The 24,725-nt window shown below is 43.8% G+C and overlaps 1 pseudogene; it reads right to left on the minus strand.

Moving 5' to 3' along the window:
• Positions 1-817: 817 nt before the first annotated feature.
• On the minus strand, positions 818-13,610 carry LOC144784676 (disintegrin and metalloproteinase domain-containing protein 9 pseudogene; annotated as a pseudogene).
• Between the last annotated feature and the right edge of the window lie 11,115 nt (positions 13,611-24,725).

Below are 24,725 nucleotides of genomic sequence, written 5' to 3' on the forward strand. Positions count from 1 at the left end.
GTATGCTCAGACATGAGTTCCTTGCTCACTGCACCATCAGGATTCAAGCAAGCCGGGCCGAAGACGGCTGTAATGCCAGAAACCGGTCCCCGGAAGCCTGTTTCCTTTCCAGTAAAGAATTGGCTTGGTAGTTTGGTCTGCCCTGTTCCCATGATGCACTGGGCCAGGGACAGACTAATTTGCATGTAGCCAGGTTCTGAACTGGGATGGTGCAGTGAGCTAAAAAACGGTGATGGATCAAGCCCTGATCTTTTGACTGGGTAGGAGTGTTCTGCTTAATTCAGATGCTCTGTCCATCACCACCCCCTTTTATGAATCGAATCCCCCTTTATCACAGCATTTGATTGTTCAATTCTTGTTTTGGGTGAGGGATTGCAGTGCCGCATGTTCTTCACGAGATATGTTGAATCTAGGTGGGGGAATATATTTAATGGCTGCTGTTCGTTTATTGAACACCACGTGTTCGAAGATAGATATTTCTGGCCCTACTTGTTCCAAGGTGGGGAGAAAGTTGGATGCTGGGTTTAGGCCTCACCTGTTTTCCATATTTTGTGTTTGATCGTCTTGTCCTTCATCTTCTGCAAGGAAGCAGACATGTTAGGAATGAGGAATCCAATAATATTTACGCAAGTGCAAAAATGTGGCCGGTCTGCCGGTAAAATACTAGTGGCAGCTTTATTGAAAAGCTAGGCAAAAGCAGATGATAGGTAACATATTATAACCCAGAGAACTTCATTTTGAAGGAAGAAAAAAAGACACCACACAATTGCATAGAAAGCTAGTTACATTTTTTAATTCAACATCCTCATTTGCAGAATCAGATTTACTGGAAGTTTCTAATTACAGCCTGAATTTACGAATAAAGAAAATGTACTGGTATGGTGGATATTCCACCAATGGAAGTTCAGGCTTTAGGCTTATCTTGGGAAATGGGTGCCTCAAAGGGGGGGTAGGGGGTGGGGGGTGAGTGGGTGAACCTGTATAATTCGGTGAATACCTTCAAACCTGGTACTGTATTACACTAATTGTCCCAGGGCACACAACAGGCATGTCTGATCACTATCTGTTTCCATGGGGCACTTTAAGAATAAAAAAGAGATCGCAGATGCTTATGTGGCCTCCATCTTCAACACAAACAGCACCAGCCCCACATTTGTGCTGTCTCAAGGTGCAGTTGCCCCATTTGCATGGGAGTATGACCCTGTGCAAATAACAAACCTTGCCTCTGTGCCTGCGCACACTACAGCCATGAGAAGAGCCATAAAGGAGCTATTAGGGGCACACATACCTGGTGTCAAATTGAGGCCATCTTTAGCTTCCTTATGTTACTTGCTGCCCCCCATCTACAGAGCATCACTGGCTCCCTTATGCAGGGTGGTTACCACTGGGTTAGACCTGACATCTTTAGGGTGGTCTTTCCAAAGACTTTTTGCCTTTTGCCTCCTGTTTCTGCTGATTCTTTTTGTTGGCCTTAGGACTCTAATCACTTTACCACTGCTAACCACTAACCAGTGCCAATGTGCATGTGCTTCTCCCCTAAAACATGAGGACATTGGTGTGTATCTGATTAGCATATTTGGTAAGTCCCTTAAAAAGTAATATACCATATAGCCAGGGCCTCTACTTCAAATGCTACTAGTGGGCTGCAGCACTGATTGTGCCACCCACAGAAGTAGCCTTTCATACCTGTCTCAGGCCTGCCACTGCAGTGCCTGTGTGTGCAGTTTGCTGACACTTTGACTTGCCATTTAAAACTACTTGCCAGGCCTTAAACTCCTGTTTTTACATATGTCACCCTTAAGGTAGGCCTTAAGTGCAGGGTGCCATGTATTTAAAGGTAGGACATGTACTTTTATATTTTGCATGTCCTGGTAGTGACAAACAACCTCTTAAAGCCTAATTCGTTTTTCACTACTGTGAGGCCTACTCCTCTCTTAGGACAGCATTGGGAGTTCCTTAATACACTTTTAAGCTGTAACATGATCAGAGAGAAGTAGCTTTTCAATGTTTCATATTTTTGGTATGGTAATGATAAATCCTCCTTACTGGTTAAGTTGGATTTAACATTACTGTTTTAGAAGTGCCACTTTTGGAAAGTGAACATTTCTCTGCACTTACCGTTCTATGTCCCTGACAGCCTGTCTACAATACAAGTCTGGGGTGGGTGACAGCTATACTTTGTGCCTTGGGTTTAGACAGAAACAAACACAGCAAGGTGAGGCTCATCTACATTGTGAGCACTACCCTGCATTTATCTGCATACTGATGGGTCTTCCTGGCAAGGAGGAATGGGAGGAGATGACACTTACACTTCAAAAGGTAGTGTCCTGTCCACACACAAAGCACAGATGTACCCATCACAGATAGCCTGACAGACCGGGATGAGTTGAAAGGGATCCTTGTGCACTTCAGAGAGCTGCTTTGAAGTTACCCCCAACACCAAATGCACTTTGGCATAAGTATTGGGTCTCTGACCCCCTGACATCAGACACTCCTGGATCTTGAACTGAACCTCTGTCATAACTGCTGTGTTGCTTCAAGGACTCAACTGGACTTCTTTTCTGGAAGTACTGCTTTTCTGCTTGTTGCCCTGCTGCCTGCTACTCCCTGACTCTGATGAAAGAGAGCTGGACTCGGACTTCCCTTCAAGTGATATCCAAAGGCTTGCTGGCTTGCAGGCGCCTCCTGTTTTCTGAAGTCTCAGGGACACAAATGACTTCCTGCAATTCTGCTGGCGCTGCTGGACTCTGCCCTCTGCTTGTCCCACCCTTGCCTGAGGTGCCCTCTCCAAGTTCTGGGCCTGAGAAGTGAGTTCTGCAGCTGTTTTGCTACAAACCCAAGGCATCATCACCTTTGCATTGTTCAGAACCGATGGATGTCCTTTTGACGCGGACACAGAGGCTGTTCGACAACAGTGGTTCTACAGCCTGGGTGGCCCGTTTACGACGCTCTGCGCGGCTCGATTTTCATTTCATTCCATTTTGGACATTTATAAAGCGCCTGGAAGTACGCCCACCGGCGTGTCCCCGCGCTGTGATAAGTGAGAACTGAAGATCCACCCACCCTCCCAACCGTCTACCTGCTAAACAAAAGGGTCTTGAGTCTTTTCCTAAAAATCAATTCCGATGGCTCCAAGCGCAGGCTTAAGGGTAGAGCATTCCAGTACTTGGCCGCCAGATGTCTAAAAGATCTACCCCCCATACACGCTTTCCTTACTCTTGGTACCGTTAAGAGTCCTGTGCAGGAGGAGCGGAGGTTGCGTGTGGGCTCATACCCGGTCACCAGACTCCTGAGCAATGCAGGGGCCTTGCCATTCAAAATACGATGGCATGTGGAAAGAGATTTAAATTCCACCCGACTGGCAACTGGTGATGCATTGCCTTTACCTCAGTGAAGCTCAATGTAAGGTACACTTATATAGCGCAACTGTCACCCAAAGGGTATCCTGGCGCTTAGATTACAGAATTGCGGGAGCAACAAAGAAAGCAGGTCTACTCTCTAGAGAAGAGACTGGTTTTCAATTCCTTCCTGAAGGCGGACAAGGTGTTCAACTGTCTAAGCCTCAGGGGAAGAGCGTTCCAGAGTCTGGAGGCAGTAAAGCTAAAAGATCTACCTCCTGTTCGCACTTTCTTGACATGGGGGATGCAGACAAGGTGTGCGGAGGAAGAGCGTAGCGATCTAGCCGGCACATACCAAGTGAATCTCCTCTGGAGTACCCTAGGCCCAGTTTTATGTACTGCCCTAAAGACAATGCATAAAATGGCGATGCAGCAACCGGACTGCGTGGACAAGATTGAGGCATCGTGCCCCGAGCGTCAACTCTTTGCTCCACCCAAGGTACTTCCTCAACGGGCCCTGAGTGAGGCCTGTGGTCAGCCTTGCCTCCATCACGATCAGCCTGAACTTTGGATTTGCACTGGTCCTTCATGACTGCAAGTAACCTTGACCTCTAGTGACTTCTAAGCACTGTTTTTGCATTTAATTTTGAAAAATTAATATCTTAACCTCCACTAATTGGATTTTTGTTGATGATGATAAGTATGATAAGATGTTTTGTTGATGATAAGTATGATAAGATGATAAGTATGTGGGCAAGCTGGTGAGAACCTACCAGTAGCTCCTCCGGTGGTGCCCATGTGAGATACTTTCTCATTTCTCCACACTTTTTTCTTTGTGGCACACATACACTTAATTTTTTGAGTGTTGTTTGTTGAGTGATCCGACTGACAACTGGTTTCTCCTTTCTGGTTGTTTTAAATTATTATCAATTAGGCACAGGGGATTAGGTCAGAGTGCATAAAAAAGCATCTGAGTTTGGGAAGAGATAAGAATATTTTCCCATACCAACCCAAAACACTTATAGAATTGATGAGAGTGCCCAATAGTGCTAGGTATTTGATATTACCAGAATATCATAACCAAAATATCCTCTGAGAAACATATAGGGCCAGATTTAGGTCGCCCAATACCGACCGGTAACGGCCGTAATTACCGAATTTCGGCCTTTACCGACCGGTATTGGGCTTTTTAGATGTAAGTGGCATTTTTGTAGGATTCGGTATTTTACCGAATCGGTAATTTAAGGATTCCGTAAAATACCGAATTCTTAACATACCGATTTGGTAAATTACCGAATACAGGATGTAGGGAGCACTCAAGTTGGTGCATTCCTCAGTTAGGGATTCGTTATTTACCACCAAGTACAAGTTGGTGGTAAATAATGAAAACCTTTGCAAAAGCATTTTTTTTGCTTTTCCAACAGTGCGATGTGGCAGACATACATGCACTTAGGGCATGTATGTGTGCCACATGTGCACCCATACACAATTGAGGGGTGCAACAGAGTGTCAAAGTGACACCCTGCTACCCTTCAATGTTTTCCCCCTTTTACCGAACCGATTCGGTAATTACCGAAACTTACCAATTCTGTAATTTTTAACGAAAAATTACCTACATCCCATTTAACTATTCTTAAATACCGAATCTGTATGATTCGGTATTTAAGAATAGGTAAATTGAGATTACCTACATCAGGCCCATAGTGTCCTAAATATTGTTCACACAAATATCACTCAACTGAAGTTAATGGCAGAAAATCTACACCCAATGGACTGATTGGTACACAATATTTAAACAAAATATTTACAGCCATTATTTTTGCTAACAATATTCTGGCATGCATCTTTCCCATGACTAGGAATTCATCCCACTCCTGCTCCAGGCATAAGGTGACCTACACTGCTGACGCTGAGCAGTAGTGTGCCATCCCGTACTCCAGTTTACATCCCATGGGAAAAGTCGTAAAACCCACCCTGCCTGGGTTTTCACGCACTGCACTCCAATACATGAGATGTTCGCTGCAACGTATCCCAATCACCACACTGTCTACTCCTGTCTATACCCCTCACACCTCAATAATTAAGAGACTGTTGCAGGCCATAAGTAATGCCACATTTTTTGTTGTGGGGTGTCCTGCCCACTGGACATTCAGCAAAGTTTCCTGACTCTGCAGATGGAATTTAAATATTACCTGCCCCACAGGCAACACAGTATCAAACTCCCCAGGCTGGCTTGCCAGATTTCAGTGCAATAGCTTCCATGGACTGCAATCCATCAGTATAAGTGAAATAATGTGCGAGGAAGAGAATCTGGATGCTGTCCATATATGTGAAACAAAACAATTAAGTTGGCATTAATTAGCTACTCTAAACAACTTGTACTTTATTTACATAAGCATTATCTGGGTACAGATTTAGCAGTCCTCAGTAGAGTGATTTCACTGATGGATTTGGTCTGTCATTACACCTCCGGGTGGATCAGCTGTACCATACACAGTTTTCTAAAGGAAAGGTGTCACCACAAACCCTTTATATGTCTACTGTTCTTAAACTAAACTTGAAAGGTTTGAAAAGAAATGGAGAACTGGTACCCAGAGATATTCCCTTTGATTTCATAAAATAAAATAAAAGCAGATTATGAAAAAAGTTGTACTGCCACGGACAGTAAATATGTATGTATGTAGGTGTATAACTGGGAAAAGGAGGTACATTAGTTTACTGCAGTGATTCACTCACAACTCTAGCCAGAGCAAAAACAGACACATTTAGGTGCATTAATAAGGGTCCTCAGTTTTCTCAAATCAAAGCAACTAGCATGATCTCAAACGATCTACAAAGGTATCATTTATACATTAAATCTGATGAGGCAAGAAAGTAGTCTAAGGGAATGGGTGACATAAGAGCAAAATAGCACATTACTCAGTGAAGATGTCCTAATTCCAAAGATAATCTCTGGTATTGAGAGTATCATTGTTCATGCATTCAGTGCTGCAGAATTATTTTTGCTGCTGTTAGCAAAAAGTTGCCTATAACCTCTTGCCTAGTTAGTCCTTTTTTACATTTCCATCATAGTCCTTGTCGTGTCTCAGCAGTGGGCACCAGGCAGCAAATTACACTCGGTACACAGGTTGGTCGTTCACTGATTCCTTTATTTATTTTCTCTAGGCTGCTGGTCATATACACGTCCGTCCCCTTGTCCGTCCTGGTCAGTCTGCCGTCCTTCCTGTCCCTAACCGGATGTGGTGTCCGGTGACCTGGTCACCTCCCTCATGACCCACAGGGTCCTAGTGTCCCCATGCCCTGTAGCCCTGTCTGTCGGGTCACGACATCTCCCCCTTTGTTGCAAACAAATGTTCATGGTACAGTTTTACTGATAAGAGAGAGAGCGAGAGAGAGCATAGGTCGGGTCGACCCGTCTCCCCAGTCTCTGGCTCCTACGTTTCATCACTTAGTATCTTTATCCTCTCGCATTCTTCTCTTGGTCGCTGTTCTCTGCCATCAGCTTTGGCTTCTGTTTGTCGGTTGACCTCCTTCTGCACTCCTCTTGCCGGCTTATCTTCGTCTGCTTCTCGCTCCTTGTCATGTGCCTGTGGTGCGGGCCAGCTGGCGCCATCTTCGCAAGTACCTCTCTTTCTCCTTCCACCCTTCGTGGTGTTTGTTCCTTCCGTGATTCTGTTTCGTTCTCTTCCTCTTTCTCCGGTCCCTGCATCTTCTCTTCGATTGTGCTCACTGTGTCTTTCTTTTTCTTGTCATACGTCATCGTTATGAGACCCATTGCTTGGGCGGTGCTGTTGCTCAGCAGGCAAGGTCCTGGAACATCGCCCTTCAGCACATGGATGTCCTCTTTGTTCTTTTTCTCTTGGTACTTCAGTTCCTCTGTGAACTTTTCCAGGTTTGTTATCTGTCTCTTTGACCCCCAGGTGAAAACCTCAACCCTTGACGCTCTCAGGGTCGGCTTGGCTTCCATCCTCACGTACTCTGATGCACACATGACATTGCATGTTGCACCGCTGTCCAGTACAAATTCCACTTCATGTGCTCCTACTCCTATTGTTGCCGAGTCTGTCTTTTCCTGTGTGCTCCAGTCCGTTGGGTGTGTCGCTTCTCCTTTTTCATCTCCCCCACTCAATTCTGTGTGTGCTCCTGACATGTAATATAGCCTTTCCACTTTCTCTTCTTCCTCTTCTTCGCCTGACCCTCGTGATGAACTTCTCCTTTCTTATCTGACGTGTCTTGTTGTCGACTCTTGTGGTCTTCCTGTTCTTCCTCTGTCATCTCTGAATTGTACGCCTTGGCACACACTGGCGTAGTGGTTTCTTCCATTACATCTTCTGTATGTTTGGCCAAACGCTGGGCACGGGCCTCTGTGTGGAAATTCCATTCCGCACCTGTAGCATGTGCCTTCAGGTTGTCTCCTCTCTGTTTGTTCCCTCCGGTCATTTCTCCACCGGCCTGTGTGATATTTGCTCATCATGTGGTGTGCGTTCTCTATTTTGACATTCTTCCCTCTTTCCATTTCCTTGGCATGTGCCGTTGCTCTCGCCTCTGCTCTTGCCAGTGATAGGATGTTCTCCAATGAGGTCGGTTCTTTTAGGATCCTTGCCCTGAATCCGGTGTCACGACAGCCTTCAATGATCCGTAGCCGTATTGCTTGTTCGTTGTCGAACTTGTCGAACTCACAACGTGTCACCAATTTTCTCAACCTTGTCGCGAAGTCATCCAGCGCCTCGTCAACTTGTTGACACTCAATGGTAAATGTATATCGTTCGAAGTCAACATTCCGTTGAGGGCAAATTTGGCCGTTAGGCATTTTTTTAGTTTATCATATGTCTTTGTTTCTTCTGTTCGCAGTGTCACCAGAAGTTCTTCGACGTCATCCCCTGCTAAGTTTAGCAGTAGCCCTAATCTTTTTCCGTCCGTTACATCGGTTGCTTCCATATATCTTTCAAACCGTCTGATCCACTTTTCCCACCTTATTCCTGTTTGTGGCTCCGATAAGTTGAACGGCAGTGGCCTCCTGTATTGTGCACTGGGCTTTGGTTCTGCCATCCTTGCCTTCTTGACTTTGTGTGTTCTTGTCTCTTTTTGTTCTGTCGCTTGTGTTTTGATCTATGTTTCCTTTTTGTTTTCTGTCCTTTTATATTCTTCTTTTTCTTCACCTTTTCCTTTGTGGGGGTCTTTGTCTCTCCTTCCCTTGTTGTTTGTCTTTCTTTGACTTTCTCCTTTATTCCTTTTTCTGTTTCTTTCCACTTCTTTTTGCCTTTGTTGCTCTTTCTCTTTTATTGTTTCTAATTCGATTTCTCTTTCTTGTCACTCCTCTTTTTTTTGTCTTTTATCTTCTTTTTCCTTTTGTACTCTTTTGTCACTCTTTTTCTTCTTTTTCTTCCTTTGTTTTTCTTTATGTAGCCTCTTCTGGGCTTTCTTAGTCCCTTTTTCTCTTTGTTCTTGTCTTTTTCCTTGTGTTATTGCCTCTTTTCTTTCTTGCCTGGCCTTAAAATGGCCACCCTGTTTGTTCCTATGGTCTTTCTTTCTATTGTCCTGTTCCCAAAATGGCCGCTGCTCTTCGAGAGATTTCGCGATCGAAATCTCGCTCGCCTGACTTAGGAATGGCTGCTTCCCAGATCTCGCTTCTGATTGGCCCAGCCGCCTGACCTTAAGATGGCCGCCGAGACTCTCGCGAGAGCTCGCGCCTCAATTTCGATCACACGCTTCCTTTCGCGCTCACCGCACTTTGTTGGCAGTCTCCGCTGAAGCGGTCGGGTGGGCTCCGATGTCGCTCGTTTCTCCTTTTTCTTCTCGCAAATCCAGGGTGGGCACCTGGTTGTTCCTGATGGCGCAGTCAATCAGTACGCGTCGCTCTACACGTCGGCTCGGTTCACCTTCGTCGCCAGTTGTCGTGTCTCAGCAGTGGGCACCAGGCAGCAAATTACACTCGGGACACAGGTTGGTCGTTCACTGATTTCTTTATTTATTTTCTCTAGGATGCTGGTCATATACACATCCGTCCCCTTGTCCGTCCTGGTTAGTCTGCCGTCCTTCCTGTCCCTAACCGGATGTGGTGTCCGGTGACCTGGTCACCTCCCTCATGACCCACAGGGTCCTAGTGTCCCCATGCCCTGTAGCCCTGTCTGTCGGGTCACGACAGTCCTCATCCTTGCCCTTGGTGGATGTGGGGTCATCAGTGCTCTGGGGGCATGAAGTAAATGATAGAATCGAGAAAATGCAGCACTTAGCCACTCATGTACTACACTGTTCCAATGGCTTGTACTGCAAAGAGTCTATAATGCCATGAGGTGAGAAAATGATGTTTGTAGTAACATTAATTGTGGTTATGGATACTTGTTTTTCTCTGCTCATTCTTTATCATTTGAAATTATTTTGATTATTTTTTGCTTTGAGGTGCTAGTATACCTAAAATGCATTTTGCAAAGAAGAAGCAGAATAATATTCAAAAGTGACAATAAAATATATTAGCAATCCCATACCAGTGTCCTTCTTTCTTCTAATTGATAACACTCTCTTCACATTACATATTGGTCATATCTATAAAGATTCCCTAAAAGCCTATAAATTGAAAGGAACTGTTTCTGGTATGCCACATAAAAACTATATGCTACTGAACAATTATATAACATTATTCATATTTCAAGCTATGTCTCAATTCTAGCTTTAGAATCAAAAGTGCAACGTTTTGAAAGGGTATACAGAGCAAACCAAAGAGCTGTTTTCTAAAACACTTAAGAGAGAAGATCCACTAGTCATATGAAATGAGGGATTGTTCCATGGATGGAAAGACACTGTTGCATAGGAAGAGTGAGCTCGGCATTCATCTCAAAAACATTTCGCAAGCCCTGGGTTGATGAACCTTCAACAACTCCCAATGACAAACATGTTTTTAAAGGATCTTATGGGCTTACTCATAACCAGAATATCCAGATGTCATAATAAAGGATGTGACTACGATCCAGTAGAACTGGTTAAATCTACCTCTGAAGCAGGAAAGGTTGAGTTAGATTTAAATCTAAATCTATAACTTGCAAGTTCCATGGGGTCTGCAGAATGACAACAGACCCCTTGAGCTCTCCTACATGCTTAGCATTGTTATCAACTCCTAAGACAGCATTCTTTAACTTTTGTTCTGTAATGTGACACGATAACTATCAAAGAGAAAGAGTGAGAAATATAAAACTAAGGGACTAAGAGCAACAGAACCACTGAAGACTGTGATGAGGATGTTAAGCTTTGGATTATTCTACTGCATACCGGCTAAACTAATTGTTAAAAATACACATTCTTTAGATGTGAATCTTGAAAACTAAAGGTCTCATACATCATTATCTCATGCCCCTAGTTAGACTTTGTGTAGTCAATTTAGCGTTTCAACATTTGTATTTGAATCTGATCATGGACACTGTGTTCCTATTAAAGATATGGGTGGTTTTGACAGCCAAAAAAGGGGAAGATAGCAATTTGAATAAATATAAAAAACTTCTAGAACAGTTTCAAAATGATTGTTGAAGAAAATATTTTTAAAAACCAGTCATACATAAATAATACAGTTGCAAGTAAGTGTTTTGCTCCTAACCAAAAAGCCACTAGAAAACAATAAGGAGAACATTTAGGGATGTTACTTCGATGCAGAAGATATAAAATGTATAAAAATAGCAATTCTTTTTTTGATGCCTATGAAACCCACTGAGTATTGTTGAAATGAAATTACTAGTAAATGAAATGTTTTACAATTCACCGTTTTTTCTGCAGTTGTACCTTAACTGTTCTTTTTCAATGTGTTGAAATACTATCCAGGTGTAGCAATGTTAAAAAGAGAGGGAACAATGATGTGCACTGCATTCCCTTTGTCAAAACTACATTTGTACCAGACACTATGCCATAGCCATACATTCTGTCACGTGCAGGGGGAAGGTAGCTGATAAAAGAACCATATATTACCGGTCCACTATCAACACTGCCTCCAAATCCAAAGTATTTACAATTTGGAGGGGCCCAGTCTTTATCGCAATGGCAATTGTTATTGCTATTGCATACTCCATGTCCGCTGCACATTGTGCCTATATCACAATTGAAACTTAGGGCTGAAAGAGGGAGACATGTTCTGTTTATGCAAACCTTTCCACTACCACAACTTGCACCATCAACAACTGCTCCAATATCAGGTACTTTATTGTCATAATCTGTGGTTAAAGTCCAGCACCATCTAGTACCGACTGGTATTTGATGAATAATTGTATTCTTAGGATAAATAAGCAGTTGGCTTATATTTTCACATTGGACTCTACCACACATAACATTGTCTTCTTCACATTTTTGTAGGGCACTTTCTGTTTTGAAGCCACAGTTCCCAAATCGTCTACCCTGGCTATTCACTCTTACAAAGCACTCGTGTCTAGCAACGGTTGCATCTTCTCCAAAAAGAACTTTGCAATGTTTAGTGTAATCATAGCATTTTTTGTTAATACAGTAGGACTTGTTATTGTTGCAAGCTGTTCCATCCTGAGAATGCACATCTTCTGGACACAGGCTTGATACTCCATTGCAATATTCAGCAAGATCACACTCAGAAGTAGGCTCCCTACATGGCATTCCACGCTTAAGCAAGGTACATTCGCTACAGCATCCACCAGTGCTACACTGAGCCCCATTTCTGAATTTGCATGTAAAATCACAGCAGGGATCAGCAGCACACTCATGCTGGAAGCCACAGTCACATTGCTCGCCTTTTTCTACTTTCTTATTACCACAGTATGGTATAGTTACCAATGATTCAACTGATGGAACATTCTGAAGGCACACTCCACCATCATTAGCCAAGAATTCTTCGTAATCTGACATACTGCAGTCACTCCATGCAACTTTCCTTGGTTTATAAAGACCCATGATGCAACGGCCACTGTGGCATCTGCAAGCTTCATTTCGTTCCACATCATGACGTATCCCAATGTTATGGCCGACCACATGAGTAAATGAAAACGCTATATCTGATATTAAATGCTGGGCATTGAACACAAGAATTCCTGTTGCAAGGCCATCTCCACTGCATACTGTTCCTAAATGTGCATGCATATCTTCTTCATGTTCTAACTTGCTTGAAAACAAATATGTCAAGTCAAAATTAATTTGTGGTTTAAAACGTTTTTCATTCCATATGGAAAATTCATGGGCCATTTGTTTAGTAGTGTTTGAAAACGGAATCAAATCCACTTTTGACCAGATCTCTATTCCCGTCAACACTATTTGTAAATGTAATGTTGCGAACATTGCATTAGCTAAATTTATAACTTCAACTACTTTATTTGTCACTATGGTACTGTTTGAGTGAAACGCTTTGTAACCAGCATTATCTACAACTATAAAGGTTTCCAGATACCTGGCACTTTCCAAATCTGCCAATGGTTTGTGAGGTGCATGCTTCATTTCATATGGATGCGTTTTGTTTGCAAAGTTTGCTGTGCATCTGTCAAGCTTTTGGACAACATCCTTGACTTTATAAATCAGATGCTGAAACGTGGAGGATATATCTACAGGTTGAATTCTGTAGTTTAACGATTTAATCTGTAAAAATCCGGTGAGCCCTGAACAGGTGCTGAGGGCTACAACTGAAGCTTTAATCCCAACGACTGCTCCTTGGCAATAACAATACAGTTCAATCAGCTTCGGCTCTTTAATCATGTGGTCTTTGTCCCTGTAACTAAAAACAACAAAATCTGCCGAAAGCAACGCCCGGTTGGCAGCTAGATTTACTATGTATTGCTGCCCATCAGCGGAGATTTCATAAAATACAGTGAGTTCGGTATCATCCTCAGGCAAAAGCTTTCTTGGTACCGTAAATTCAAACGATGATGGCATTTGAGAGGGGCCCTTTCCTTGCTGAAGAAGACCGAACAGTACACTGAGGCTCAGCACTTGCCGCAACGGCCCAGAGAAGTGAGGTGAGGGAGAGCTGCTCATGGTGTCAATGAGTTCACTCCGAAGCACAAAGTGTAATGCCGGCTAGAGACCATGGCTCCAGACCTGGAATTCCAGTCCTTAGTTGCTTTCTATACTGCTCCCCGAAAAATCTGGTGAAGGAGAGGTCTGTATCGGCACCGCTCTCGCTCTGCAACCACATCTACATGCGGAGGGCGGGTACGGCAAACACCCTCTAACTACGCAGCTGTTGTTGGGTCTTCCTCCTGGGCTTCCTTCCTGTAAGGAGGGGAGATACACCAACTACGTATGCGAGAACACTATCTCACCAACCTGTAGTCACAAACCTCCGCGAGGGCGTTTCAGTGCAATTAACGTCACTTCCGGGCTGTGACCGCGCCCTCGAGCAAAATAGTCAACAGTCACAGCCCATGAAAGCCTGAGAAGGGTGACGTCATTCGCACGCTACTTCCTGAGAGTCGAAGACTTTCAAGAATAAAGACTGCTGTTCGCTGATACCGTGACGTCTCCAAGTAGAGCTGAGGCGTCTGAAATTCAAGTAAAGATAGAACAGTCCCTTAAAAAGAACTGATTTGCCGTTTTCCTTTCGGCAAAATGTTTCGTGATAGGCGATTAGGACAGCGCAGACTTTGCAAAACATGTTTAGACCGAGAATCACAACGATTTTCATATGGTAGACTGATGCGATGTTAGCTTTAACATGCTGTTTAGAAAATTAGGGGCCGTACCGTATAAAGTGGACACAATAAATGCAGATTTAAGAAAATCTCTTCCACAGTTTTGCGCCGACTTTTGTGTTACATAGTTGAAGATCCGGAGCAGCAGAATTGAATCGTCTTAATTTTAAGTGAGCCAGTGTGCATTTGAAGGAATGTGCTGCTCTTGGTTGGAAATGTAACAGCACTTGTTGACGTCTCCACTGTAATAGCACAGTACGATCAGGGCTCGAGTCAAGGTACCACGCGGGTGGACGGCGTCCCCCCACTTATTTTACCGTGAGCTCGATAACTGGAGCAAATGGAGCAACACATTCACTCTTTGGCCTCTCTTTGGCGAGATCGGAGCCCATTCAGAACGCTGCTCACGCGCTGGCTTCTCTGATGAAATCGCATCTAAGGGGTGAGTGAGGGGAGGCAATAAGTCTGATGGTGCAAGCCACCTTTCATGATATCACTTCCTGTCGTGACGTCAGCGTCCCCCCACTTCTTTTTTTAGGACTTGTGCCCTGAGTACGATACACAAACTCAACGAAAAGCAAAATAAATACCAGAACAAAAACATAACAACGCTACACAGTAAAACAGGCAAGTTGGACCGCAACAGAGTTGCAGTGCAAAAGAAGAGCACAATAGGGTAATGAAACACAAACATAAACACATTACCGCAACTGTTTGGCACAAGACAGTGTCGTACACAACTTTCATAACATGGTGGTAAAAGGCATTTGCAGCAAGCACAGTCAAAAATGCTCTGTTCCCTTTCCTGTGTGTTATTGCATTGTGGCATGTTGTACATTTATATCTTCTTTTTTACAGAAAAACACCACAATTCCATGGTCCCAGCGTTCCTGGAGCAATAATTTTGTGGACCACTAGGTGCATGCACCACAATCCTTTCTATCCACATATCTCTAGAAAGCACTGTATTTGTTGTATCACTTTTCTAACACCAACAGGGGCATATTTTAGCCAGTAAGATTAGGAGGGTGTGAATCGGATGGTAAATGGGTGAGATGATCAAGGGTCAGGATGGACTGTTCCCATAAGGAGCAGGGTCTATACTGATTTCCAGTAGGTGGGCCTCTGAGGCTGATTTAGAGTTTGGCAGGGAGCGCACTCCATCACTTTTACTGGGTACTCTGTCACCATTACTCTGTGAGGTGGCGATAGATTACCCTGTCCGCCAAGGTCCGCCAGTCTGAATTTTGAGTCCTGGCGGAGCTCAAGTTGTACCCTGACGTAGTAAAATTTACTCTGTCGGTGTAAAACTTCCTCTGACAGTCCGAATGAGTAGGAGCCATTGACGGTAAATCATCCGTCCTGTTTAGAGTGGATAGTCAGATTTTTTTTTTTTTAACTCTCTGTCACCACAAGGTATATCTTAGTGGTGAGGGACAGGGGAAAAAATCACCTTCAAACCATGGAAGAACATTTCTTTTGTGTCGGTGTCATTGGCTTTTTACATTTTTTTAATAAACACATTCCTGCCTTAGGAGTTGGTTTTTAAAAAACAAAAAACTTTGGAAAAGTTTGTCTGCTGGCGGTCATGTTTGCCAATACAGACAAAAGCAGTCTTCAAGGCCACCAGACCCGGGTACAAAACCAATAATGTATTTAATGGGGGAAGCGGGGTCACACCCTAAAGACCCCACGCCCGAAGCTGCATCCCTGAACCTCAATGGTGTTAGACCTTACGCAGTGCTGAGTCCTTGGTGTTTAGTGCTGTCTTTGTAAACCTTGGTTGGGTGGATAAAGTGAGTTGATGCTCCATCTGTAACAAGAGGACCAGAGCTGGTACAATCTTTATTTGCTTTTATGGATCTTTTCAAGTTTGCAGTGTGCTTATGTGTGACATGCCCATGAAACATGCATAGATGCCTATACACCTGATGCAGGCAGGTCAATTAGTCAGCCAAAAATATCTTTATTTTGTCTTTCACCCACCTATATTTGCCTCCACTTCAGTGGTGAAGCCTGCGTTTTTTTAAATAATGACTAAAGTGGTTTTATATCCACAAGGTTGATTTCACACAATACTAACTTTTTGTTGAGGCACTAGATTACTACAGTCATACGGATTGAGCAGCCCCTATTATCATCCTAGACACTGAGAAAGCATTTGACCTAGTGTAGTGGGAGGTAATATTTGCCATTCTCAAATGTTTTGGGGTATCCATGAAGTTAGTCACACTGCTGCAAAATTTATATGGGAATGCTGAGGTGGAAGTGATAATTCACAGGTGGTAGGACGAGTTACAATTGAAGGTAGCACAAGACAGTGTTATCCTGTGTCACCACTTCTATTTACTCTTTTCATCAAGACTCTAGTCGCTGCAATTAGACAGGATCCATCCATTGAAGCCCCTTTTGCAGGATCATCCAAAATTAAGCTATATGCAGATTTTATAATTCTTTACTTAGCAGTCACCGAACAAATATTTGTAACGCATTTGATAAGCTCTAGACATTTGCCCACATTGAGGTGTATAAGGTCAATATTAGCAGATCTGAAACGCTACCTTTTCATTGCTTCCCCCAAATACTGCCCATAGAAATTTGATAGCATTACTGTACTACTCGCCTTATAAGATACTTGGGTATTTATGTCTTGCATGATTTCTCAGAACTCTTTTCTTTAAATTATATTGCGATTCTGAATAAAGCACGGGCACTTTTATTGAAATGACATAATCTCCTACTTTCCATCTTCAGCCGTGTAGAACTAATTAAAGTGGCAATATTGCTGTTGTTCTTTTTCATATTTTCGAATGATTTAATAAAAGTGAAATATCAGTTTTTTGTTGAGAGTGATCAAGCAATTCAACACTTTCTGTAGAAGGATAAACAAGCTCGCATTAACCTTTACCATCTTTAACACATATCCAGGTGTATTATCATGCCACTCTACTTGACTGGCTGACGCGGGCCATGGGATCTAACAGTATCTATGTTTTTATCTGCAGTCTTTGGTCCAATAAGTTTAAATTCAGATACCCATTTTTCTACAAATCTCAAAATGACCCAAGCGGATTCGCTATAAAGTACCACATATATTAGAATATAAATTCAAGCAGATCAGAGAGCAAATTGTTTCATCCTCAGATGACAATCAGGAATGTACAGAGTTACGCTCAAGTATAGGCACTGCTGTTATCAAGAAATAGGAAAGGGCAGTGCCTTTCTGGTGGTAAGAGGCATGAAAACTTGGGATCACCTAACCTCCAGTTTTCTCGCTGTTCCCCCAAGGTTATTATTTACCTACCTACAAATTAGACATTTCTTGAATTGCAATCTGGTTGAGAGGGATTGGTATTCGGAACAAAATTGTAAAGCTTACATCGTAAGCAGAGTTAAAGGAGTAGGGAACTGGTATTGTTTACCCCAGCAATAATTAAATCAGAGGCTGGTATCTCCGCATTAGCTACAATTAAGACTACCCTGCTATGAGTTTAGTACAGGCTACTGGGGCTGTTATAACACCATGGCTCATAAAGCGATTTGGGGTGCTAACTTTAAGACAATTTTTACTGTAGATAGCAGCTTTATTACACTGCCAGCCATCTCAAGAAAATGTTCCTAGCTAGATTTGCAGAACGTTTTAGGTGCGGCCAAGAACCGAGGCATTGGCTGCATATTTGTTTCACATGGCCCATGTTATATAACTTTTGGTGTAGAATATTCGTCACTCAGTAGGCAAGGGAAGAGTAAGGTAAGGCCGGGACCTTTAGAGACACTGGTAGGTATGTTATCTCCAACAAGACAAGCTTTGGTAAGACAGAGCAGGGGTGTGGAATTTAATAAAATATATATCTACTTGTCCATGGGGCAGGTTGCTTCATAAATCTACTTGTCCTGTAACAAAATCCACTTGTCCCTTTGGTGCCATGTAGTACGGCGACAAATGATGGCAGGAATCTCGTTAATAGGAGCTCTGATTGCATGATTTAAGGGTTTTCAACAACTCTCCTCTAAACTTTTCCCATACTGAGAAGTGTTGGAAATTTACTCCTGACAATGGCAGATGTAAACCTTCCTCCAGAGTTGGGAAAAAAGTGGCTGGAGGGAAGTGAACTTGTAAACACTCAGAATTTCGCATGAGCAAATCTACACATGAGTTCAGAAATATTTTCTAGGAGTACTATTTCTTGTCCTACTTCTGTAAATTCTTGGAAATTGATGAAAGCTGTATAGCTGCACTTAATGCAAGGAGATATACTGTGGGTGCACTTTTGAGACTTTCTTTAATAATTGGGCCCCTATTTTGGTCTGCGTTGACAGTGACTTTTTGTGTTTATTAAAATTCTGCCTCTCTCTCTCTGTATCGGCTGGCTTCACTGTGACTGACAGGAATCTGCTCTTTCACAAGGAGTATATCAGCACACAAAGTAGTTTTGTTGAGGGCCAGTACCTACTGTGGCAGTGTGTGCTTTAAGAGACCAAAAACATTTTTTGCTTTTGTCAGTGTTTGTTATAATGGTGAGGGGCTAGCAGCTCCCACACCAATAAGGCTTTACAAAAACCATGCCAAAACAAGTCACACATTGACAAAACTAAAAAGCTGATCACCAATTTCAGACCTACTGGCTTTGCAATTGCTTGCTGAGCCACCAGCCGGGTCTGGTGGCTCAGTGGACTAATGCATCCACTGCAGGGGCCTGTGTTCGACCTCATGGGCACAGGTTCAAATCCCGGCGGGTCCACTCAGCCTTTCATCCATTTGAGGTCGATAAAAGGAGTACCTTTGGGTTGGGCAACAATATACATCTGTTATTTCAGCGCCAAGATGCCCCATTGCTGGGATGAAAGTGCCCTTTATAAATACACATGTCATATTATGTTATTTTTGTTTCCCATAATCTTACTGAAACTGCTTACACTGATCTTCCGTTATGAATATTTTTGGAACATGCTAGCATGCATCAACACATGTTACTGAATGATGCTGCAAAGAAATGGTAGCTGCAATTTTACAGTAGTTTAGCAAAATGTTTTTTTTTTGCTTTAAACATTTTATTTTGAAAGCAAAGAATCATCAATCTTGCTTTCAAGCTTCTGCAAATATGTGCATCAACTCAGAGAGCATTATGCGAGCATTATACACAGCCTCATATTGCTAACATTTTAAAACATGTGTAGACATTTTTGTACTGGAACCACTGTCAGTAGTGCAGTCAGCGTTTAAAACAATTACTTAGATCTCTCACCCTAATAATAAAGGCTTTCAATTAATGAACAATAAATACAAGTTTGGACAGCATTAGCATAGGGACAATAATATTGCCTTAACTGCAGACATTTCCCTTCCCTGATCCATAATGTGTTACTATAAACTGGCAGCCAAAGGGTTTGTGCTGCAGGGGGTTGGGCCTACTTGTCCCAGGGACAAAATACACATGAAGACTTATTGCCCTTGACCCCAAACAATATGTCCTGGGTGTAGATCTATAGGAATTCCACATCCTTGGAAAGAGACAATTTTTGTTCATAGCCTTGTTGGTCACCCGTTCCCTAATTCTAGTGGGGGCCAGCAAGGATCTGGGATGGTGGGCCGGGGGTGAGGGGGTAAGGAGTTATAATCGGAAAAAAAAATCACTTACCTCTTCGCCGCACTGTCCAGCTCATCTCTCCTCTGCCGAACAGGAAACAGCCAGGCTCTCCTGAGGCAATTAAAACGCTGCAATGCAGTGCTGTGAGTGGTTTTCTTGCAGTGGTTCAGCACTCAGACAGGGATTGGGGGCCTGGACATGTTCTCCATGGAGGCTGTAATACAGCCTCCATGGAGAACATGCTGAAGTGCACATGACTGTTTGGCCGGCCCAGAGGGCCGGTCAAAGCATCATGCACACTTTAGTGTGCCCAAAACTCCTCCCCTGCTCTGTCAGCAAAGCAGCCCCACCCTCATGCTGCTGCAGCAGGGAAGAATAAAACGATAATACCATTGCATTATTATCATTTTATTTTTCCTTTCTTTTATTGCTGCACAGCAGCAATGGGGGGACGCTCCTCCTACTTAGCGGAGGAGCAGTCACTGCCTAATTCTGCAGCTATGGAAATCCCTCAAAGCCCCTAATTTTGAATTATGGGTGCATAAAATGCAACAAGTTAATAGGTGGGAAAAGTTATATGCTCAAAGATTTGGGGCATTAAGAAAACATAGGGGAATTTGGGAGGATATGGAATAATATGGGTCTAGGAAAAGTTATTATGAATTTCTTCTGATTATGGATATGGTCCATAAGGGCATAAGGATTTAATCAATTTGAAATGACGAATAAAATAAAAACTTTAAAAAAAAAGGGGGGGGATCTTCCCAATTGTATAGCCCTCACAATGAACCAAAAATATATGGGTTTTTCCATGTGCTGTAGCTGAGCCTTATCTGTGTATGCATGGTTTCCTGCTCAAATGTTAATATTTATTGTGAATGCTTTCCAACTATAGTTCAAAGAACCAAGGTTCCTAGGATCCTTAATTACGCTATTCTCAAGGTCAGTATTCTCAAGGGAAACTAAGCATGAATAAACGCATTATGAAAGGCTTCTAATGCACGTCACTATCAATTAAACAATTGAAAGAAGGGTATTGCAAGTCATTTTCTTGGCAATTACAATGTTCTGTTGGCACATGCCAGAATATTACCACAGTGGCCTACCTCAGATTAACCCTTTGTTTCAAAGAACACAAAAGTAACCCCTCTTATCACACATTGTTTTCCTGCCAACCTGCAGCACATCAATTATTTTTCTTTTAACAGTCAAAATTTGTTAACATATTTCTTTCAGGAGAGCCTTGCTTCATTGAAATAGGAAGATTCTTCAGTTGTGGTTGTAGGAGAGAACTAGAAGCTTATGGATCTGTAGTGCATCTGATACACTGAGACCTTTCTCTTAAGGCCTGATCTAGATCTGCATGCTGGATGTAAGAATCGATCTGTGGCCTAAATTCCAATTGGCCCGAACTGGCCTGGCAGTTCGAGCTGGACTGTTCCGATTGGGTGCAGAGTCAAGACTGATTTGCATGTGGCTGGGTTCAAACTGGAATGGCATGGTGAGAAAGAAAACAATGGATTTAGGCCCAGATCACTGTACTGGGGTGAATGTATGACATTGTTCTGCATTCTGTCCATCAACTGTTCTCTTTTGATTTATCACCCCGAGTGGGACAGGTATGCCCTGACGTAGATCCCGTGCTCTCCATGCCACTGGAGTCAAGCTATCCTGGCTGATGGGGGCTGAAAGCCCGAAACCGGTTTTGGGATGCTTGTTTCCAGTCCAAGGAGGACATGGCCTGGCAGTTTGGGCTGGACTGTTCCCATTGAGCGCAGGGTCAAGACTGATTTGCATATGGCTGGGTCCAAACTGGAAAGGCATGGTGAGCAAAAAAACTATCGATTTAGGCCAGATCTCTGTACTAGGGTGAATGTATGACATTGTTCTGCATTCTGTCCATCCATTTTTCTTTTTGCATTTGTCACCCCGAGTGGGACAGGTATGCACAGACATGGGTCCCGTGCTCTCCATGCCACTGGAGTCAAGCTATCCTTGCTGATGATGGTTGAAAGCCCGAAACAGGTCCTATGATGCTTGTTTCCAGTCCAGGGAAGACCTGGCCTGGCAGTTCGGGCTGGACGGTTCCCAATGGGCGCCGGGTCAAGACTGATTTGCATATGGTGGGTCCAAACTGGAATGGCATGATAAGCAAATAAACTTTGGATTTAGGTCCAGATCTCTGTACTGGGGTGAATGTATGACATTGTTCTGCATTCTGTCCATCAATTGTTCTTTTTGCTAAATTCCAAAATGGCATAATTCGTGGTTAGGAGACTTGAATTTACTGCCACTCGTGGGTCTGCCCTTTGCTTCTGCATCCCTGTCTGTAGCACAAATCAGCTCTTATTTATGAGCAAGGTTGTTCCACTCACTTAGACTTGCTGCAGAAGCAATTCACCACTGTCAACATATTTTAAATGGGCCTGTAAAAATTGTGACAGTCATATCTTGAAGTCTATGTATCAATCAATCAAAAAAGTGACTTGTAAAACACGACTACACACCCATAAAGGTCTTAAGGCTCTGGGGTGAGGGCAGACGGGGGGAGGCTGGTCCACTGAAGATGCTGTGGTTCAGTTGAAGAGCCAGGTCTTGGGTTCCTTTCTGAATTGAGGCAGTGACAGCGATTGCCTCAGGTGGAGAGGCATTGTGTTCTAGGTCTTTTCTGCGAGGTAGGAGAAGGATCTCTCTCCAGCCATGGTCTTGCAGATATGTGAGATGGTAACCTGGGCCAATTGGGCAGAGCGGAGGCCTCTAGTGGGTGCGTGGAATGTGAGGCGGTGGTTAAGGTACGCAGGTCTCGCACCATGTAGAGCTTTGTAGGCGTGTGTGTGGAACTTGAAGGTGCTTCTTTTAATGACTGGGAGCCAGTGGAGGTTGGTGATGTAGCTGCAGCAAGGAAGGTTGAGGATGATACTGGCTGAGGCGTTCCGGACGTTCTGTAGTTTCTAGAGGAGTTTCTGGGTGATGCCAGCGTAGAGTGCTTTGTCATAGTCGATTCTGCTACTGATGAGTGCATGGATGACCGTTTTTCAGAATGCAGTGGGGATCCACTTTAATATCTTGCGGCACAGGCAAAGCGTGTGGAAGAATGATGATGAGATGGCCTTGATCTGGCGGCTCATGGTGAGCGAGGAGTCCAGAATGATGCCTAGGTTTCGTGCGTGGTCTGTGGGTGTTGGGGAGGGGGCTTTCCAAGTGCTGCTGGCCACCAGGAGACGTCCCAGGTGGAGGGGTAGAGCCCATGATGATGACCTCAGTCTTTTCACAGTTGAGATTGATGCAGATGTTCTTCATCCAGGTGGTGACAACCTTCATCCCATCGTGGAAGTTGGTCTAGGCAACTGTGGGTTTATTGGCGAGTCAGAAAATCAACTTGGGGACATCGGAATAGGAAAAGATGTTGAGTCTGCGTTTCCTGATGGTGGCTGCGAGCGGGCCATGTAGATGTTGAAGAGAGTTGGGCTCAGGGAAAAGCCCTGAGGCATACCGCAGTTAATCTCTGTGAGTTCAGAGTGGGACGGTGGTAGTCTGACTCTCTGTGTTCGGTCAATGAGTAAGGAGCAGATCCATCTAGGGCTTTGCCACGGATGCAGGCATCATGGAGTCTTGTGCATAATGTGCAGTGAGGGATAGTATCAAAGGCAGCAGAGAGGTCCAGGAAGGTGAGGCCTGCAGTTTTGCTTCAGCCAATGAAGCTCTGGACGTCGTCTGCGGCGAACAGGAGGGCAGTCTCTGTGCTGTGGTTGCTTCAGAAGCTGGATTGGGAGAGGTCCAGGATGTGGTTCACTTCGATGAACATGGAAAGTTGGGCGTTGATAGCCTTCTCGTAGACCTTGGCTCGGAAGGGGAGAAGACAGATGGGTCTGACATTCTTGAGATCCGTCAGGTCGGCAGAGGGTTTCTTCAGCAAGCAATTGATATCTGCATGTTTGCAGTCTTCTGGGAAGGTGGCAAGGTTGAGGGAGCAGTTAATGGTGCAGCAGAGTTCGAGCGTAGTGGTGGTGATGTGTTGTTGAAGATGGGGTGCGGGCAGGGTTTCGAGGGGGTATTGGCTAACTTTGCTCAATATATCTTTATCTTCCCGGGTATGTCTTACAGTTTTATCTTGATCTAAAGGCCTTTTATGACTGAGTGGGTTCCACTTACACCCCTCAAAGCACCTGTTTGTGCATCTGTGCCGAATGAGTTTTACTAGCTGAGTGTTACTCATTGGTAGCATCTTTAAAATGGACTTGAGTCCTAACCTCCGGTGCCCACATTTTAAAACAAGGTCTTCTGCTGTGCAGCTGAGTAAGACACGTTGTGCTAGTTATATGTGAACATATTTCGGGTTGGAGTCGAATGACTACCAAGATGGCTGCATTGTAGTATGACCTGGGCTTGGTGGAGCCATGTACAAAATTCAATTTTTGGCCAGGCTGAGTAACACTGATTGGGAACCATGGGCGTTGGTGATGACACAGCTGTGAGTGTGGCTTGGCTCACTGTGTGAGGAGGACAGATGATGCTTGCCTGGGAGGTCCAAGTCCTTGGGGTACCTAGCTACTTAATCTTCAATACACGATGTGGACTGCATCCACCTAAAGTCTGTTGAGTTTAGGCTAGCAGGTTTCCACCCTTAGATGTTATTGTTTGCTTGTGGGGGCTCCCCAGGTACAATATCACGTCCTGGATTGACATTTAGCAATATAAATGGTCTCTGGGTGTTTGCCTATGGGCACATTGACTGCTGCCTCTGTAACGTAATGTGATGTAAAAAGATTTTTAGAGGGCAGACTGATCACCCTTGAGGGTTTACATGGTCAGTTGAAGAGCCAGTCCTTCAGTTCCTTGCAGAATGTTGTGAGTGTGGTGCATGTTCTAATGTTCTAAGGGAGGGCGTTCTAGGTTTTAACTGTTATATAGGCAAATGAGCAGCTTCCTGACCTATTCTGCAGATTCGAGGCATGTGTGTGAATGATAAGAAGGTAGATTGGAGGTTCTCGGTTGGGTAGTGGAAGTGTAGACAGCGTTTGAGGTAGGCAAGTCCCTTCATGTGCAGCTCTTTGAAGGTGAGGGTGAGTATCTTGAACTGGCAGCGTTTCTGGATGGGGAGCCAGTTGAGTTCTTGGAGGCGAGGCCTGATGTGGGTGTGGTAGAGTAGGTTGAGATACTCAATTGAGGTTCCTAAA

The sequence above is a fragment of the Lissotriton helveticus genome, chromosome 10 (assembly GCF_964261635.1).
Source record: "Lissotriton helveticus chromosome 10, aLisHel1.1, whole genome shotgun sequence".
In the NCBI taxonomy this organism is placed as follows: domain Eukaryota; kingdom Metazoa; phylum Chordata; class Amphibia; order Caudata; family Salamandridae; genus Lissotriton; species Lissotriton helveticus.